The sequence below is a fragment of the Nansenia antarctica genome (genome assembly GCF_963989245.1).
Source record: "Nansenia antarctica genome assembly, chromosome: 4".
Taxonomy (NCBI): Eukaryota; Metazoa; Chordata; class Actinopteri; order Argentiniformes; family Microstomatidae; genus Nansenia; species Nansenia antarctica.
Genome location: NC_137689.1, coordinates 74150553 through 74156924, shown reverse-complemented (window position 1 = coordinate 74156924; position 6372 = coordinate 74150553).

The following is a 6372-nucleotide window of genomic DNA, read 5'->3' as shown; positions in this document are numbered from 1 at the left end:
AGCCATTAGGAGATGGGTACATTGTGGCCATGAAAGAGATGCACATGGTCAGCAACAACACTCAAATAGGCGTGGCATTCAAGTGATGATTAATTGGTAATGAACAGGCCCAAAGTCTGCCAAGACACTCCCTCAAACACACACCACTTCCTCCCCACACCATTACACCACCTCCACCAGAAGAAGGTGTACAGCTGTTCCTAATAAAGTGTCCGGTGAGTGTATCCTTTCTGACACCCAGTGTACCAAAGCCTGTCAACAGGGACATGTCTGCCTCCCTCTGGCCTCCTCAGACAGACAGGCAGACAGACAGGCAGACAGACAGACAGACAGACAGACAGACAGACAGACAGACAGACGGTGCCATCTCCACGTCTGGTGTGTCAGGAAGGAAACACTCACAAAGAACAAAGTTCTGCTCTGATAGTTCCTGGCCCCACACGCCCCCTGGGACTGAACCAGAACCCGTCTCCCCGGGAGTGGAGGGGAGTACCAGGGGAGGCCAGGGGCCACTGCCTCCCTCCCTCCATCCCTCCCTTCCTCCCTCCCTGCTGCCTCCCTCCCCGCCTCCCTCCATCCCTCCCTCCCTCCCTCCCTGCCTGCCTCCCTGCCTCCCTCCCTGCGTCCCTTCCTCCCTCCCTGCCTCCCTCCCTGCCTCCCTCCCTCCCTCCCTCCCTGCCTCCCTGCCTCCCTCCCTGCCTGCCTGCCTGCCTGCCTCCCTCCCTCCCTCCCCGCCTCCCTCCCTGCCTCCCTCCCTGCCTCCCTCCCTGCCTGCCTCCCTCCCCCCTCCCTGCCTGCCTCCCTGCCTGCCTCCCTCCCTGCCTCCCTCCCTGCCTCCCTCCCTGCTTGCCTCCCTGGCTGCCTGCCTCCCTCCCTGCCTGCCTGCCTCCCTCCCTCCCTCCCTGCCTCCCTCCCTGCCTGCCTCCCTCCCTCCCTGCCTGCCTCCCTCCCTCGCTCCCTGGCTGCCTCCCTCCCTCCCTCCCTGCCCTCACTGCCCTCCCAGCTGACTGGGGATGAGAGAGGAGGAGAGAGGAGGAGAGAGGGGGAGAGAGGGGAGAGGGGGGATGGGAGTGAGAGGCACTGAAGGATAGAGTGATGATTTCCTTTAACACACACAACACACGCACGCACACACACACACACACATTCAACCCCTACTACCTCTACAGCGATTCCCCTCACCACCACTACCACACACACACACACACACACACACACACACCGTGGCTAGGCCCTCCAATTAAATCAAAAGTGGTTTATTTTTATTGGTCTTTTGCGCTGACAAGTGGGCTATCATTCTGACGGCTCTACCTGTCAGAGAGAGGCAGGGGATCCTGGGTTGACAATGCCCAATGCTTCCAATTAGGGGAGAATCAGACTCCTGCCGTGCTAGCCATCTTTCCACCTTCCCCCCAAGGCCCCCACCATCCCTCCCCTTCCCTCTTCTCTCTCTCTCTCTCTCTCTCTCTCTCTCTCTCTCTCTCTCCCCCTTTCTTCTGCACTCGCCTTTCCACAAGCCTCTGCCATTCCCCCCCCCTCTCTATCTCTCTCTCTCTCTCTCTCTCTCTCTCTCTACCTTTCCTCATAATTCTTCCCTCCTCTCCTTCTCTCCTCTCCCTGCTCTCTCTCTCTCTCTCTCTTCCCTACGCGGAGGGAGGGAGGGAGGGGAGGGGTAGGGGGGGGTCTGTCTCCGCTGCAAATTATAGACACAAAACGAGGTGGCGGGTTTGGCGTTGTCTGCGGCTGGCGCGTTTGGCGCTGGGAGGCTGGCTGGTCCAGGGCGCTGTCAGGCCCTTAATGAGGCGATGAAGGTTTGTTTCGCCCGCGTGCGTGTGCTAAATTCTTTCTTGTGTGACAGCTGACTGGGAAATGTGAGTGTTAACCTTATAAAAGATTCAGCTACTCTCATTATTTTCTGTCAAATCCGGTACCTGTGTGGCTTTAAGGTGCAACATTTGCATCCCTGACTGGTCCCCGGGTGTGTGCCCCGCCGCCGCCGCCGCCGCTATACGCAGGAAGGTGTTTGTTTGTATCCGATGTTTGTTTGTTTGTTGTGTGAAATCTCTCTTCTCTCTCTTTTTTTCTACGTTTTTTTTTTTTGGGGGGGGGGGGGGGGGTGGAGTGTGTGTGTGTGTGGGTTTTTTGGTGTGTTTTTTTGGGGTGTTGTTAACACATCTTCTCTTCGGAAAGGGGATGTTTCTACGGCGTGTTCCGGAACGATAGATAGAGATGAGATAGATAGAGATGCCACCACAGCGGATTCCGGAAGGCGACGAGGACAACGTCGACGACACCAACCGACAAGAATTCTACGCCGACGACAAACAACAACTAGAAACCATCCAGATATTTATTGAACACAACACAACACAACACAACACAACACAACACAACACAACACAACACATTTCGCATTCAAATGAATAAATAAAAAAATCCATTCAACGTTGTTGTTGTTGTTGTTGTTCTTGAGTGTTTTTTTTTCTTCTTTTTTACTTACGTCTTCAACATCACCCAGAGTGTTGGGTTAGGGTTAGGACCCAGAGTGTTGGGTTAGGGTTAGGACCCAGAGTGTTGGGTTAGGGTTAGGACCCAGAGTGTTGGGTTAGGGTTAGGACCCAGAGTGTTGGGTTAGGGTTAGGATCCAGAGTGTTGGGTTAGGGTTAGGATACAGAGTGTTGGGTTAGGGTTAGGACCCAGAGTGTTGGGTTAGGGTTAGGACCCAGAGTGTTGGGTTAGGGTTAGGACCCAGAGTGTTGGGTTAGGGTTAGGACCCAGAGTGTTGGGTTAGGGTTAGGATCCAGAGTGTTGGGTTAGGGTTAGGACCCAGAGTGTTGGGTTAGGGTTAGGACCCAGAGTGTTGGGTTAGGGTTAGGACCCAGAGTGTTGGGTTAGGGTTAGGACCCAGAGTGTTGGGTTAGGGTTAGGATCCAGAGTGTTGGGTTAGGGTTAGGACCCAGAGTGTTGGGTTAGGGTTAGGACCCAGAGTGTTGGGTTAGGGTTAGGACCCAGAGTGTTGGGTTAGAGTTAGGACCCAGAGTGTTGGGTTAGGGTTAGGACCCAGAGTGTTGGGTTAGGGTTAGGACCCAGAGTGTTGGGTTAGGGTTAGGACCCAGAGTGTTGGGTTAGGGTTAGGACCCAGAGTGTTGGGTTAGGGTTAGGATCCAGAGTGTTGGGTTAGGGTTAGGACCCAGAGTGTTGGGTTAGGGTTAGGATCCAGAGTGTAGGGTTAGGGTTAGGATCCAGAGTGTTGGGTTAGGGTTAGGATCCAGAGTGTTGGGTTAGGGTTAGGACCCAGAGTGTTGGGTTAGGGTTAGGACCCAGAGTGTTGGGTTAGGGTTAGGACCCAGAGTGTTGGGTTAGGGTTAGGACCCAGAGTGTTGGGTTAGGGTTAGGACCCAGAGTGTTGGGTTAGGGTTAGGACCCAGAGTGTTGGGTTAGGGTTAGGACCCAGAGTGTTGGGTTAGGGTTAGGATCCAGAGTGTTCGGTTAGGGTTAGGACCCAGAGTGTTGGGTTAGGGTTAGGACCCAGAGTGTTGGGTTAGGGTTAGGACCCAGAGTGTTGGGTTAGGGTTAGGACCCAGAGTGTTGGGTTAGGGTTAGGATCCAGAGTGTTGGGTTAGGGTTAGGATCCAGAGTGTTGGGTTAGGGTTAGGATCCAGAGTGTTGGGTTAGGGTTAGGATCCAGAGTGTTGGGTTAGGGTTAGGATCCAGAGTGTTGGGTTAGGGTTAGGATCCAGAGTGTTGGGTTAGGGTTAGGACCCAGAGTGTTGGGTTAGGGTTAGGACCCAGAGTGTTGAAGAGCCCCAAGAGGTGTGATTAACCTGCCTGGTCTGGGGCCTCGGAGGAGAAGATGTCTCGCAGCAAAAATGAATATATGGCCAGAGAGGAAAGTCTTAACGTTATTAACATAAGTGACAGGTAGATGTAGAAATAATCATCTTTATTTCAGCTACACTTTTTCTGAGCCCAGGTCGAGAAAAATACATGGCTTTGTAAACGACGACACTCTTTAAAAAAAAAAAAATCTGTATTACAAATTGGAAATCGTTAGTTATGTTGACACCAAAATCCATAGAATAACTCATATTTACAGATACAATGTAAAAAGACCGTTTTTTAAGACATAATATATAGGCTATGTAAAAGAAAGAATGACCTTATATTAAATTCATTGCAGAAATCCATACTTACTATGGTGAGACCTTGATAAGTGTCTACAGAATAAAGATATCTTCTCCTCATATTTTCTCTATATATTTTCTAGATATTTCAAGTAAAACTTAGAGTGGCAGTTTGGTATGTAACCCATATCATATCATACAGACACACACACACACACACACACACACACACACACACAGAGTGAGACACACACACACACACACACAGAGTGAGACACACACACACAGAGTGAGACACACACACACACACACACACACACAGACACACAGAGTAAGACACACACCCACGCGCACACACACACACACACACACACACACACACACACACACACACACACACACAGTATGTCTCTGCTTATAGCAGGTAGCTTGGAGCCAAGTCATTACACCGCAGAGCAATCTCTCTCTCTCTCTCTCTCTCTCTCTCTCTCTCTCTCTCTCTCTCTCTCTCTCTCTCTCTCTCTCTCTCTCTCTCTCTCTCTCTCTCTCTCTCTCTCTCTCTCTCTCTCTCTCTCTTCACACACGCTGCTGGCTGACCGTTCATCCACCTGCAGGACACCGGTGGCGGCCCAGCCTATCAACAGAGAGATCAACACGCGCACATCAACACGCGCACAGGCTCTGTGGCATCCCGATTTGACGAACTGTAAAGGGGTTAAGTGTCCCCTAAAATTTTCGCTAACAGATTAGATTAAAAATCCGCAGTTATAGCGAGCGGATCAATTATTAGAAGAAGAAAAAACAACAACAAGAAATATTTGAAGTGAAGAAACTCGTTGCGTTTGTTATGTGTGTCCCATTTAAATACATTTCTATTATCGCATTTCATTTTTCACATGACATCGTTCATATATGACGACTCAAATGAGGAGGCAGCTCTTACCATTATTATAACTACACTCTATATATTATAATTACACTCTCTCTATATATATATCCATACTTATATATATATGAGTGTATATATGTAGGCCTATATATGTTTTGTCAAGGAGAAGGAGTTATTCGAAAGCAGTCTGTCTAGGACTCGCCTCCATAATCCACCCTGCGGAACGCAAGTAAATGATGAAGAAAAGCTGCGTTTCCAGGATGTGTGTGTGTGTGTGTGTGTGTGTGTGTGTGTGTGTGTGTGTATTCTTTCCCATCTCTGTCCCCGCCTCGACGTGACAGCTTGCAGCCGCGATGGGGACCCCATGGGAGCCGGGAGCGGAGCCACTAACCTGCCGGTGTCTGCGGCCGACGAGCGCCTCCAATCTGGTGGTCACATGGGGGGGTCGATTATTAGGCCCTGTCGGGGAGTCAGGCAGGGCTAACTGTTCTGGAGAAAGAAGCGAAAGTGGAGACAATGGTATTTCATGCACGTTAAAACTTGCGTCACACACACACACACACACACACACACACACACACACACACAGAGAGACACACACACACACACACACACACACACACACACACACACACACACACACACACACACACACACACACTGCCCTTTCAGCGCATGCTGTTCGGACTATTATTCCCCATTAGCATTGTATACATGACTATTAGGTAGTGGTTATGAGCTAAACGTTGACGTGTCGATGCTCGTGCTTTGTTCACTTGCAAGAAAGAAAAGAAAAAAGTCCGGAGTAGCATTTTAGCTAGCGATGATGTAGGCGTATATGGGATTCACTCTTGAGGCGCTGCAACAACATATTTATGTAGCTATTGCATATTGTTTAAAACACGGAGACTCCGGTAGACAAACAAAACAATATAAATGGCCGTTTTGTAAGATAAACTTTGTATTAATTTCCCCTTGGGGATCAATAAAGTACCTATCTATTGCTGTACATGTGCATACAATTGATAAATGATGAAATATTAGTCCATTGGCCGTATATTACAATAAGCAATAACAACACCGATTATTATCCCAATAACAACATCTGCAGCAAGAACACATAGCCTAAATAACAACCTAATAATAATAATAATAATAATAATGATAATAATAATGATAATAACAACAATAATAATAATCATCATAATAGTAATCATTGCAATAACAATAATAATATCTATAATATAATATACACGTATTATTGTTATTATTGTTGTGATTCTTCTTCTTCTTCTAATTATTATTATTATTATTATTATTATTAAAGTCCATATTTCAAGCAATTTTTCAAATGCATGC